The sequence below is a fragment of the Toxotes jaculatrix genome, chromosome 11, assembly GCF_017976425.1.
Source record: "Toxotes jaculatrix isolate fToxJac2 chromosome 11, fToxJac2.pri, whole genome shotgun sequence".
Lineage (NCBI taxonomy): Eukaryota > Metazoa > Chordata > Actinopteri > Toxotidae > Toxotes > Toxotes jaculatrix.
The window spans coordinates 20,003,470-20,018,558 of record NC_054404.1 but is presented as its reverse complement, the minus strand read 5'-3'; positions in this window follow the sequence as shown (position 1 = coordinate 20,018,558).

The following is a 15,089-nucleotide window of genomic DNA, read 5'->3' as shown; positions in this document are numbered from 1 at the left end:
CGCAGACGAGCCTGTGTGTTGAAACGCGAGTTGTGCCCAAGCCGTTGCCTTTGCGTAGCAGACTGGAGGGAGCGGGGAGGAGCCGTCTGGCGTCAGATGATCAGGGCAAGGTGCTCTCCTCACTGATACTATGCAATCCTCAGCCTTAGCAGATCTGCAGTTCAGACTTAGACACAATCATCCCAATCTAATATCTGCTTTCAGCGAGAAATGCTAATTATACTGCCACTTACACTTCTGTGGGTCTATTATGCCTGTGCGTTGAGTTCATCTGTGGCCTGGTGATAATTATTTATTATTTCAGCTTAATCCAAAACCTACTGGGTGGACTGTATTATGTTCACATGCCAGATGACTAAAAGGCTTGAATTAAACTTTGTCTGTGATGTGTTTTATGGCTGTATATTAACACCATAGAGAAAATCAGACATACAGTGAGACAACTCCAAAAAGGCATCAGTGCTGCCTGCAGAAAAGGAACGCCAAGGCCATCATAACATCACCACTAAGAATCACACCATTATAAGTTCTAGTATAAATACTGTGCTATAGCAGCGTGACAAACAGTGGTACCATGCATTAAATGCTCATCCCAGAGGTTTTTCTCCTTAAGTTCAGTTTACCCATCAGGTTTGAATCAGTTTGGGTTTGAACTTTAACTTTTGAACAGGGGGCAGACAGGATATCATTTAAATATGGGGATTATAGCTCACATTTTCAGACAGCCTTTCCAGGAAGATATATCTATAGTGTTGCACTTGTTTGCTTGCACAAAAAGCAGTCAATCATGGTGTGATGTGGGTGTGAATGTTGGATTGTCAGTTTTGGGGGAAAAAAAAAAAACAGACATGGCCAACCCAATCCAACGTAGGAAAGATGTCACAACTAGGGCAAGGACTTGGACCCAAATGCTCGACCCCACAGACGAAATAAAATATAACAGTTTTCATTCTAACAAAGTGGCAGAATAAGGATTACCCATAAAGGGGAAAAAGGCACAAAAACAAAAATACAAAACGTGAACACAAAATCATTCTTAGTGAGGAGAAAAACTGAACAAGAAGCAAAAACCAAACAAGAAACAAAGAAACAAATAAATACAGAACCTGACTAGGGATACCATGACGGGAGGCAAGACGAGAGACAAAAGACAAGGCAAAAGACATGAGCCAAGGGCAAGAAACAAAAACGGGAAACGACGAACAAGACAAGATACACAAGGGCAATGATTTCAAAATAAAACAGGAACTATAAACAAAACTTAACAAACTAAATCTGTAAAGGTCCAAATATCCACAAAAGAGATCATAACATAACAAAAAGGGCTCAGAAAACAGCCCCCTTAGGGACAGGACAACTTTGAAGGAGTATACTGGCTGCTTAAAAGTGTCGGCATACTCCAACTTAAGTCCTTGCAGGACGCTCGAACAGCATCTGAAGCTCCTCCTCCACACACCTTTTACTCCTCAGTAAGCAGGTACTGATTTCTGTCACTTTTTTGTGAGTACAACACCATAAATACCTTCCAGGAAAGGTCACCTGAAAGTGTGTGCTGTTATCCCTTTATTTAAAAGATTATCACATCTTCAATTAGTGCCTTTAGGTCTTCTGGACCTGGTGACTGTAAAGGCCATAGCATTCTCTGAGAACGGGGAAAGTGTCGCGCTCCCATCAGGATAGAAACGTCTCATCATAAGATAAGAGAGCTGAGAATAACTTTTTATTGATCTGCAGAGACACTTTCCTCTGAGGGGACAACTGCCAGGAAAATCCCCCACATCTGGACCCAATCTGCATTCATCACCGTTACTGTTTGTTTGTTGCTCTACGATGAAGATTACAGATTTCTCCATGTTATGCTTGTTTCAGAAATTACTTATTTTTTTTCTGTAACAACACAGACGCAACATTTAACCCCACCTTGGTTTAAAGAAGTCTGTCTCTAAGTTCATGCCACACTCATTAGCATAAGCACATTACCAAACTTAAGTCATTCTCTTACCCTCTGTTGACATGAACTTGAGTTTGTAAGTCTAAAAACAGACTCATCACCTCACAGGTGGGACATAATGTCTGAAACAGACAAAGCTCTTTTACAAAGAAACGGTCAGATATGCCTGGGAGCGACATGTGAATCCGAAATCCCCATTCAAAATGGAAGTGTATGTGTGTGTGTGTCTAACATCCCCACTGACTGCACTGACTACTTCCTACAGGAAACTGTCTCAGAATCCTGCCTGCCGAAGCCAGATGCCTAAAATGAGAGGGCAAAGAAAAGGCACATTTATATTTCAACAGCTCAGTCCACCTTTAGAGAGGAGGAAAAAGACAGAGATCATATTTGATTGCTTAAAAATGTATGCTGTTTGTAGGGTAAAAGATGGCAGCTCTATGTACTGTAGATCTCAATGCTGAGAAATGGGGACACGGAACAAGTAGCAGCCTAGTCAGCAACCAGTGAAGCTGACATGGGAATCCAAATCTGAAAAGAAAGTCAGTTTTAGCTTTAATTGAGCACAAAAGAGCACTTTCCTGTGATGGGGTAACAGTTTGGGGAGTGGAAACTCAAATTCTGTCCTTCTTAATAAAACATGGTGCTGTGCCAGATAAAAAAATGTTGGGATATGGGAAATCTCGAACCCCAAGGGTTTCTGACCCTACTTTGAGGAGTAGTGGGGTGTAAGAGATGGGAATAGTTGCAGGCTGTACTTTGCAGCGTGCAGATGTGTTTGATAATTTATCAGGCGCCTGTTCTCCAAGAAGCAGTGTTAACCTTCAGCCCACAGCCTACAGGATACCTTGAGTCACAAAGTCTCATGCTCAAAATGAACTTTTCTTGCTGACTCGATGATATTTTGATAGATATTTCAAAATCATATCCATAATATTGTTAATTTTTAAGGGGGTCTCTAAGATTAAATCTGCTGTCCATGCTGTTACTTATAGAAAAGGGATTTTCTAACTTTCATATTCATTTCACTGCTATTTCACCCTGTTCTTTTCCCCACACTGGATGATTGTAAGATGGATTATATGTGACACTGAGCTCTACATGCATCGAATCACTCACCAGAAGCTGCTCTACAACTGTTTTTTCATGTAATTTGACCGTGCTGTGTTTGTCATTGCTGTATTTTATGTAATCTGCTTCCATGTTACAACCAGAGAGCTGCACCGGTGCTGTTCAGACTCTTCCCCTCCTAGCCTGGAAAAGACTCCTGCTGATGAAATTTTCATTGAGCAGATGAAGCCGAGCGTGGTTTCATAATTCCCTGGCGAATTGCATCAGCTTGTACTGATATCGTTCTATCAAGACCCACTAAGAGTGGATTTGATGTCTTGATAGCTGAGGGAACCTATTCTGTTCAAGGGTGATCCTTCCCATCTCACTCATGGTGCAACACATGCACCTCGAGCGAGACGTTGTTTTGAGAAGAGTTGGCACTTTTCCTTCAGGGCATTTCACTGTCCCTTAGCTGTCAATACAATTATGCTTTCTGGTTGAAGTGACAAGAGGATGACCAACTTTGAAGAAATGCCCAACAGGGATTCAGCTGCTTGAATAGCTCGTGTGACCCAGAGAAAGCAGATATTTCAACAACAATGATTCCTCTAAAAGACTGTAATAGTGGGATCGACCTATAACTGTTACTGCAGGGATTCAAGCATCCCCGCTGCTTCTTGATGTACAGTATTTACTGGTAAAATCCTTGCAGAAGCATGTGATTAAAATTTAATGATGATTCAAACACGTAGAGATGCTTGAGATTCCTGTTCGGTTCAAATAAGGACAGAGATGGTGATTTGTTCCGTAATACGTCACCACTTGTCAATGAAGCTGTTTCTCACATTTTCTTCTCAGTACTTCAGAAAACTTAGATCAACTTACATCACTTCAAACATGGTCAGATACTTTAATGTGGGAGTAAAAACAATGAAATGTTTCTATTGCTTTTGGAACAGAGTGTCTTGCCAAACTGTTGCAACTGTGGCATATGCTTCATGTTTATTTAACCATTTGGAAATCAGAGGAGAGGCTCTTGGTTTAACACTGGGCCAATCTGATATTTTCCACTACAATTCATGTGCATAAAAACAGGATCAGTTATTCTTTCAAAATGTTTCCACACTGGAAAAAAAATCTTGATGCTCCAGGACTAAAAAAAATTACATTGCTACACAGACTAGATCATTTGATCATTTTACTTGTTCCATGCAAATTCATGATTGCTGCATTTCATGAGAGCTTTAACTGACTAGGTATACCAGGTTAAAGGTGTGTTCCAGTGGTCAGATTTGTGCCAATGATGCAAAGCAAATTTATGTGTTTATTAACCCCAAAAAAACCAATGTACCAACTGTACAGAAGTTAGCTGTTGGCTAACGACATACTCACAGGGCCACTGTTAGTCACATCGGTGCCCTAAGCATAACGGCTTTGTGTCACTATTAATGAAACAATTATACTTATTATTATTCAAACCTGATATGATTAGCAAAACTGAATAGTTAATGTTTACATTTATATGGGAAATGAAAACATGATTAGTCGGCTACAGCTTAACCGAGACCTTGATGTAAATAAAATATAATCAGTGATAGATCAATTTAAAATGCATACAAATCTATATTTTAAAAAAAGAAACACAGCAATAACAAGAACAACAAGAACAGTACATTTGTGGCTAACTGGCTCAAGATGTTTCCTGCATGCATGGGCAACATGGTTTAAGCAGATTTTCCAGTATTTTATAAAAGTTTTAAATGAATAAAGCACGAGTGTCACCCAGCACTTTCTTCTTTTTCTCTCTCTTCTGTGCCCCAGACACTGGTTGGCTTTTGGGCCCATTCTTTCCAAAACTGTCGTCATGCTTCAGGGCAGGCGCAAACCAGTGGGAGATGGAGAATGGGGGCACCATAATTCCTTTTATTGTTTCAAGCAATTATGTATACTAGATTGTGTTGCCTATAATGGTTTAATGGTGCCTATTGTAGTTATGCCTCATCTTAAATTTAAATTCATCATTATGATTATTATGATTGATGATCATTAGGCTGTTTTGGTGCCCCCTCACTGACTGATCTCGTAATTGTTTTGTCAGTCACCAGGATCTCCAGTTGTGTCATTACCCTACTGTCTCTCCCTTTTTCTCTCTGCTGAAGCTGATAAAAAGATGTACAAGGGTGGAGTTGGGGGCAGAAGAACCAAAACAATGAGCTAAAAGTTACCAATACCCGACAGGAACTTGAGAGTTGGATGAAAATTCTCTGAAGGTTTGTCACTATGAGCAACTCTGTCCACATTACATATAGTCATAAAATGTTTTGCTATTATAAAAAGTCTTTGAGTAGTGCAGCTTTAATCTGTGTTGACTAGAGACATTTAATGCCCATTGCCTTTTTGTGCAGTGACATCACCTGTAAAATTTAGTTCATCAACTTTTTCAAATGACTCAATACTCCATTGTGACTTCATGAGAAACCCTGACCTCTGGCTCAGTTCTTACCATGGTCTTCTGCGAATGGAAAAGTCACCACTCCAGGTCATTCATAGCTACTTGCTGAATTTGAAGAGAACAACTCTGTAAGTCGGATACACAACAAGTTGTGAGGTGACTCACTCACCATGGTCACAGAAGAGGCCACTCCATCAATTCCTTACATCCATGGTGATGAAATACTTTACTTTGCTGAAGGTTGGGATCAAGAGCTGTGACCTCCAGCGCTACTGCTAATTGACTAACCACTGATGATTCAAAATGTGGAGCGCTGTGATTTTTTCCTGTCAGTGAAGACAAATCAGGGAAGAGGTTCAGATGTTGACCTGTGACGTATAATTGAGGCCAGTTATTAGGTAGCACTTAGAAGGAAATTGTCCAAATGTCATTTTTAACAGACTTTGTTACCTTCGGACGGAGCCAGGGTAGTTGTTTCCCCTGTTTCCAGTCTTTATGCTAAGCTAAGCTAAAGGTTTCCTGGTTGTAGCTTAATATTTTACATACCCATGTCAGAGTGGTATCAGTCTTCTTATCTAGCCCTTGATTTGAAAGAATATAGATATTTCCTAAAACATCTAAATATTCATGTAAAAATAACATAAAACAAATGCACATTCCAGGATTTTCTCGTTCAGTTTTCGTGGTTTATTGTTGTAGCACCTCATCACCAGCTGAACAAAAGAAGGAAAGAAAGAAGAAATATCTGGTTTTAAATAACTCACTTGGTGTGTGACAGGAAATATTTCCAAGCTGTCATTTCCTTTCTGTGTCCAGCGCCGAGGCTGAATCCGAGGATCAGCCTGAGCTAATTTGGAGCAGGTGATGTGGGAAAGTTATAATTGTGCTTTTGTTCACACATTCACAACTGACAATGTACCACCTGCCACTGTGTGAATCACGCACTGATAATATGCTGCCTGTATTTGCCATGTGGTTTTCACCACGAATTTGTGTTACACATTACATCTACCTCTATAACAATTCAGAGACACTTTGCAAATATGGTCATTAGAGATTCAGAACATAATCTTCTCTATCTTCTACATATTTAAAATCAGGAGAATTGGCATATTTGTGCATCTCTTTATATTTAAATATTTTAATACATTACCATATTGTCAATTCAAGACATTTGACATATGAATTGGAGTTTTTACTGTGTAGGAGTGTATCATTTCATTGTAATGTGAAATGTGGCCTGGCTGCTGGAGTTCATTATCCTGCTCTTGGCCTAGTGCCAGTTAGAGAGCAAACCTCTGAGGGGGTTTCAGACCCCACTCAGGTGAACGTGAACTTCCCTCACAATGGCTGGCTAAGCAATCAGGTAACTGCACATCTCTCAGTTTAACTAGCTTATTCTCTCTCGCCTACGAAGCCTCTCCACACGAGCCGCGATGTGTGATAGGCTGGGGTATTTTTAGACACGCTATTTGGAAGTGACTAAGGTGCCCGGTATCCCTGTCAGATCTCTGAAACTTTTCTTTTAACCATGAAATGCCTACCTTGATTGAAATTGATCAGGCCATGCACTCAAATGAAACAATGCTGCACAGGTTCCTGAACTTACCACCTATGTAGTTACGTGACAAAAGCAGGGCTGTCGAAAAGCATTTTGTTTCCTTTCATTAAAACATACATCCTGCAGGCTATTTCTGTTTGACACAACTTCAGCTCCCCCATACACCTTCACCACCCTGAAAAAAAGAGACTTCATCAACAATAAAGAGGCTGACAGGAGCGTGATGCAGGCCCACGGTGAGCAAATCCGACAGGGTTACACCAAAAGTCTCCTTGCTGGCTTATTAGCATCATGAAAAGTAGGTCAATCAGGGGAGGAAAGGAGAGGCACGTTAAGAAAACACACATTTTTGTGTTGGGAATAGTACAGCTGAAATAATATTGAAATTTAAAAAAAAATACATGTGTTTGCATCGTAGTAGGACTTTGTGAAACCAGCTGATTTTAAAATGACATAAACGAAACATGTACACAGGCTTAATGTTCTGTAGTATTTTAGTACAACTACGTGATACAAAAACAAGTTGCAGGGGCATTTGAGAGCCATCTTTAAATAAGTAATTGTTGCTCATTAACACTGTATCCTCTCTGCTTTCAACCAACTATGGTTTGTTACAAGCTAATTGCCAATTAATTCATGTATGAGCCAGAACATTCATTCCCTACAGTCGAATGAACGAATCTCAGTTTTCCCATTGTTGTCACCAAGCACTCAGTAGGGCAGGATTCCTCCATCTTAAAGTCAACCAGGCCTTATTGCTCAGATCTGGGTCATGGCATCATGACATTTAAAGGGCTATAACTGCAATCAGGAAAAAAGTTAAATTCCCTTTAGAAATGACAGTGTATATTTACATAGGAATTCCTGTGTTGGGACAAACAACAGATTAATAATAAATGTGTCAGTCCTGAAATATGTGATGTGTTTACAGTATAAGCACCAGAATTCAGATGTGATTTTTGAAAGGCAAGATCATCATTAAAGAGAGCTAATACTGTACATTGTCACACTGTGATAATGATGACAGTGGTGTAGTGTTCGTTTGATTTGAAACTAGTTTGAAGTCTGAGTCTTTCAGAGGCCCATGTAACCTTACTGCATTAATAATGATGATGATGTTGTCAGCTCCTGCAGATGAGAAATGGCACAGATGAAGAGAAAGCAGGCAGGCCGGTGGAAGCATACCAAGCCTGATACACAAGTGCAAAATACTTGGTGAACTAATTTAAAGCGTGGGAGGGGAAATGAGAGTATACCTACATGTATATATGTGTGTGCTGGTGTCCATTGTTTACATAATCTAAACTATTTTATGCAGAGCATCTAAATATTTAATGGCATGTAAAGGCTTTTTTTCTGGATATGCTGTGTTTGCATATTTATTTGCTTTTAAGGCTCAGCAAACAACTGTGTTGATGGCTCACAGTGGATTCAATAAAGTTGTGATTATGGCAAGGTATGGGCTTTTGCAAATGGACTCCTTGTACTTTTATCACTCATTTCACTGGGTCTATAATTCACTCTCTGGCCCATAATTTAAAGACACAATGCACAGCACATAATGCAAATGCACACATACAGAACGGATGCCTTTGATGGATTTGTGTTGTAATGTGCATGCAACATCCTAATTATTCTGGCTGCTGGAAGGCCAGGATTGCCAGGGAAGTGCAAAGCCAAAGTGCCTTCATGTGGCTAGTACAGCTGCAGATACCCCTAGGTAGACTTATCTTGTCTTTTGCAGTCAAATTATTATCATGGTTGTGCTGGAAGCTGTCCAGAGTAACTTTGATCACTTCTATAATCATGACCGTAGAGGAATCACCAAATGTGATAGCTTTGTCCCGCATTCAGCTCTGCCCTCATCCCTGGAAATGAAAGAAGAAAAGGAGAAAGGGTAGTACTTTTAGGGGAAAATGTTTTTTTTTCTACATCTTTGCCTTTTCTCTGACAGATCTTTGAAGTTATTTGTATCCTCAGGCAAAGCAAAAGTACTGAGTGTGATAGCTTCTTATTCGCTGTTACATTTGGTTTTTGTTTTGTTTCCTTTCTCGACTTTTTTTTATGCAGTGTAGCATATTTTAGACACACTGATGGCGGCTGAGCCTAAGGGAGTTACAGCTTGTCTGTGTGCAGAGAGCACTTGTTAGGGTCTCTAGGTTCTTGCGGTGGAGATCAAAATAACACTGTATGAACAGAAAGATACTGAAATGTTGTAGGAACATTGCAAGACTTTGTGACTGTCCTGGTGACAAATGTATTTATTCACAGGCCTGTTTTACCCTCCATAGTCTCAACTTTTGACTTATGTTTGATGTCCAGTAACTTGACAATACAGTCATGTCAAGCAACAAAACATCCATATTATGCTGCAAAATATTAGAAACATTGCACTTCTGTGCACATTTTCACGTTTACAGTTTTCATAATCTGAACCATTACAGTGGATCCATATGGTTTCTCTTATAATAATGGAATGATTTTTGCGTTTTTGCATTTGCAGGTGCTGTATTACTTTTAAAGGGCTGAAGAGCTTCCACTTCAGGTGACCTGCAGAGTTTTGCATATGTAGATCCAGTGGGAACCTGATGTGGAAACATATTGGCAGCACATTAGAGACATCTCATCCAGTATATGTGTTAGTTGAACTGTTCAGTGGGACTTTAGGGGGATTTTAGGCCAGGATTATTTTTCACTTGAAGAACAGTATTTGTTGAGAAGCAATAGGTATAAGCCAGTTTGTGTAAGTGTCTTACTTTTGTCACATTTTTGTGTTTAGTTTTGAAAAGTTCCCACTGCACAATAACAACTCAAACAGCAGGAATTTTAAACAAAAGGACTTATAATTAGCTTGTCGACAGTTTTGGTTACATGTCAGCTCAACAGGGGAACTCATAACAAATCCAGTTTCAGTCATGTTTCAAAAAACATGACACCACCCAGCTTTCTTGAAAGAACCCTGAAGGTTAGGTTTTATGCTTCTTAGTGGGTTATTTGGCACTCCAAGTTCAAACGCATTTTCTCATCTATTCAGTGGTCGCTTTTGCATGAAAATTTCTCAATGTGCTTGGTGTGAATACTCTTTTAATCAGGGATGAGTGTATGTCTGATCGGCCCTGAGTGTGGGTATAGACGGGATGATTGTTGAATGACTTCTAGAAGTGCTGTGTAATTCACTGAAACATCTGCTTCAGAAACTCAGTAACTTACAGTCCTCCAGCCTTTTTTCTAATGACCAAGCATAGATGTATTTTTAAGAACTTAGAACCTGCATGACAGGCTTCCTTTGATGGTCTCCTATAATGTCCTGTGTAGAATACCATAGGATTTGGTATAATACCTGTAAAGAGGACAGTCAGCATGGCTCTACCATGACAGGAAGCTCCGGGCAGAGGAGGGACAGCCTGTCTTCATTTCCTGTATGAACAAGATTGTGAACAAAAGTTCAGGTGCAGGCAAAAATGACTACAAAGAGACTCAAAACTAGCCCAGGGTGACACAAAATGGCTACAAAGATATGTAAAGCAACTACAATGAGATGTAAAATGCCTGCAAAGAGACAGAAAACATTCAGACTGAAATAGACCTCACATGTCTTGCTCCTCTGTAGGAGGGTTGGAGGGGGGCTTTTACATGTCTGTGCCCAGGGGCCCATTTTCTCATAATCCATCCATGAAACTGAGGCAGGTTTCTGAGTAGGTATCATTGGATAAAGCAATATTTCCTTCATATTCTAATATATTTGCATACTGGAATTGAATCACAAACTCCCAGGGTTGCAGACACCATATTCAGTACATTTCTTTATATTTATTTATTTATTCAGTCATACATATTTGTGTTCAAAAGTCTGTGCTTAAGGTTGCCTGCTCACCTTAAGATATAATGAGAGTAACCAAGGTTTCAACCATCACGTCTGTACACTGTGTGTGAATGTGATGAAAGCCACCTGGAACTGAATGGCTTGCATTTTTATTTCATTCCAATGGGAAGTCCTGTCATGTCCAGTTACATGACCTCTGTAGAGCCTAACAGACCTGCCAGGGCCACAGCTTTGTCATTTTGTGTCAGGTGTGCTGATATTTAAGGCTGCTAACCTTCACAAAACCTGTTTCACATTCCTACAAACTAACAAACTGCGGGAACTTTCATCATAGTAACAGAGGTATTGTAGCTCATTTGAATATGGCAAGTCAGATTCCTTATTTTCACTATTTATAGTTGTTAGAAATGCATACAGGAACTGTGGTAAATCAAGTTGAAAGGGTGACTAGACTTGTGCAGTTGATTTGTGCCTGCTGAGAAACTGATTGTCATGTAGATCTCATTTCCCATGAAAGCGACTCCCACAGATTATAATCCACTTGATTAGAGAGTGATTGTTCCCTCAACTACAAAACAAATCAAAACAATCTGAAGTGCCACTCTGTTGAATAACTACAAGTGCTGTTGACTCAATTAAATCAACCATGTGCTTGTTAATTAGACTGAAAAAAAAAAGCTTTATCTGTCAACTGTTACAAGATTTCAAATTCATTTTATTTATTTTACTGTTACATCACATCATGCAGGTATAAGTGAGTAAAATTCTCGGGTTTCGCCTCCTCGACACTGCAGGAGTGCAAGTGTGTGTAAAGTGCAAATGCACATTGTTTGCATGTTTGTATGTGAATTTGTGAATGCACAGCTATGTTTGTGTGTGTGTGTGTGTGTGTGTGCGCGGCACAGGCAGACAGGCAACAGGCCATTAGTGTCCATTGTTCATGAGCCTGGTTGCCTGGTGGGCCTTGAGGCTTCGATACTGCTTTCCAGATGGCAGCAGCTGAAACAGTCTATGATTGGGGTGGCTGGTGTCCTTGACAATCCTGCGGGCTTTACTGACACTCTGTCCTTTGGATAAATCCTGGATGTAGGGAAGCTCACATCCACTGAAGCGTTGGGCTGTCTACATGACCCTCTGCAGTGAGTTGCGATTGAAGGCAAAGAAGTTCCCATACCACACAGTCCCGACAGGAAGTCCAGGATCCAGCTTCACAGGTTGGGGTTAAGTCCAAGGTCCCTGAGCTTAGTGTCAAGTCTGGAGTGAACTATGGTGTTGAATGATGAACTATAGTCTAAGAACAGCATCCGCACGTAAGAATTCCTCTTTTCCACGTGGGTGAGGGCAGTGTGGAGTGTTATGCCTGTGCTGAGTCCAAGGCAGGTGGTAACATTTTACAGATTAGGCCTTTAACATGCTTCTGAAAGCATATGCTTACAATGGAAGTGAGGGCAACAGAACGCCAGTCATTTAAGCGAGTTAACCTGTGTTTGTTTTTTGTTTTTTTGGCACTGGAACATTGACGAATAACTTGAAGCAGGAGGGGACCATTCACACTGAAACGAAGAAGCTGAATATGTCCTCAAACACACCGACACACCCAGACTGCCTTTGTGGGGACAATATTCTCTGTACACTACCAGGTAAACACTGTGACTCACCATTGATGCACTGCTGAACATCTCCCAGTCTGTATGATCAAAACATTCTCCTCAGAAAGGCTTGGAAATCCCCAGCCGCGATAAAAGCAGCCTCTCGGTGCAAGTTTTCTGTGATGGTAATTGTCGCATACAGCTAGTTGAGTGCCTGATCCATGTTTGCTTGTGGCAGTAGGTACACTGCTGTTCCAACTATAGCCATGTCCTCCCTAGGAGGAAGCCAGGATGGTCAACACAGGAGCATGAGATACTCCAGGTTTGGGGACCAGAAAGACTGGAGGTAATGGCCATTCCTAAAATCATATTAAGCATTGCTCATCATGAAACACACACCCTCTCCCTTGCTTTTCCTAGATAGCTCTCTTGACCTGTCCACACGAAACGCGAAGAACCCTGTGGGTACACTGGCATGGCCTGATATCTCTGTCAGTCTCTGTAAGGCAAATGATCTTACAATCCCTTGATTCCCTGCTGGAGGGAGATCCTTGCTCTCAGCTCGCACAGCTTGTTATCTAGGGATTGTTCTCTGGCTAGAATTCTGGGAAGCGGGAGGTGGCTGGCATGCCACCTCAGCCTCACCAGCACCCCGGCTCTTCTCCATGGTAGTGCCGCTGTAGTGTGTGGGCCGGGCCTTCTGCCTTTCGAGTAAGCAGGGGATCCCTGTGGAGAAACTCCGGATTGGTGCTGGTGATCACTGAATCTCCTATATCCAGCAAAGCGTCTGTCATATCTGAAGTAGCTGGATATTTCTGAAGTGAAAATAATGTAAAAAATAAAACTAAAAATAAAAAAAAAAATACCTCACTAAAATAAGGAGCCATCTTGCTACTTGTTGACTTGTTTTTCTGCATATTTATGATCTTTCCTCTTGCAATCACGCAATTTTTCACACATGCAGAAAACATAACATGCAGCAGTTTGTTAAATCCAATCCATGTTTTCAAAAACCCATTATATACTCCATTATAGTTCGCCGAGTTCCGTAAAAATCTTGATGAAACTTGATCAATGTGAAAAAAAGTGCAACATAATTTCTTTGACCTTATCAAAATATTAATTAGAGGGGAACTTAACAAAGAAGAGCAGCAATAAAGTTACAGAAAGTGCCTGCTTAAGCCTTCATTCATGTATAGCTGTTGGGATTCTTTGATGAAAACACTGTATGGGTTGTCATTCATCAAGCAAAAGAAAAACTGAGCAGTTAATTAAGTTAGTTTAACACTGTAAATGTGGACATTATGTCACTTATGCAAAGCACAAATAGAGCATAAAGCAGGACATCAAAGAGGATGTAGCAATACATATATTAAGACAGCAACATGTTTTAAACTCAGAGCTTTTTCTCAGGCACCAGACGCAGTGAAAAAGGAAGCTGGGAGCATGAAAAAAAAGCAGAGAAAGAGGGAGTCATGTAAGATGGCCTGGAACAGATCACATGAAAATGTATAAAACTATCTAAAATACTACAATATAGTACTATTGTTTGCATTAACTATTCATGTGTATCTACTATATGAAGAGGGTAAACTAGTTGTGAAAACAAATAACAGGCCAAAAGGGTGCAAGAAAGATCCAAGAAATAAGACAGATCAAGTTCCTCATTCAGTCTGTCTGGTGTTTTGGTGCCCAGATCAAAAATCCATTTGGCTTCCGCCTCAAGCAGAACCTCATTGTAGCTTCCACTCCTGATGGGGGGTTCGATCAATGCATGGAGCAGAATTTTAATATTGTGTCCACAGGTCCATGTTCCACGAAGTGGTTCACAAGGGGGGAAGAGGAGTCTGTATTAATGCTGCTTTAATGTTCAACAGTGCATGTTCTCAGGGTCCACTGAGTTTTATCCACATTATAGTTTGGGGGTAAGGGCACTGAATAGCATGAAAAACTTTTCTTCTCCTCTTGCTTCCACGGTGGACTAAAGAAAAACCCTTTCATAAAAAGGGGTTTAAAATACTTAATGAGTCACATGTAAGTTAATGAATCTTGTAATCCTTGTGCAAGTTAATACAGCAGGCCCCAGAATTCTGGGGCAAGGAAACTCTCCTTGAGCAGGTACTTTGTTAGAAATACTACAGAAGAGCAATAGGTGTATAAAGAACTTGGTGCTGGTCTAATAAAGAAGTCAGTCAATAATTAACTTTCTCCTTCATGGCATGAGCAACCATGATCTGATTTCATGCTTCACGTGGCCCAAGCAGTTTTCCACAGCAGGACACAGTTAAGTTGGTTACCTTGCGTAGGAAGTGTGCTGCATATCACCTGCGATGCCAAAAATGTCTTTTTTCTGTAGATGCATTTTGTGGTGAATGATCAAGGTCAGTGTTAACCTCTGTGACAAATACACTGTGATTCTAGTTACTGCTTCACAGTAAAAACCACTCAGTGTTTCACCACTTGAATACTTTTAACATGGACTAGCTGCAGTTTATGGTCTTTAATAGTGAATAGTGAACAGTGAGGCTGATATGAATAAGGCCAAATTAAAAAACAGTAAAGCTAATGACATGAATCTTTGCCTGTGAATCTCTTGTGGTGGACTGAGCCACTAACAATGACACAAAGCTCCTGTATAGAGAGATGTAATTTAAAAATGT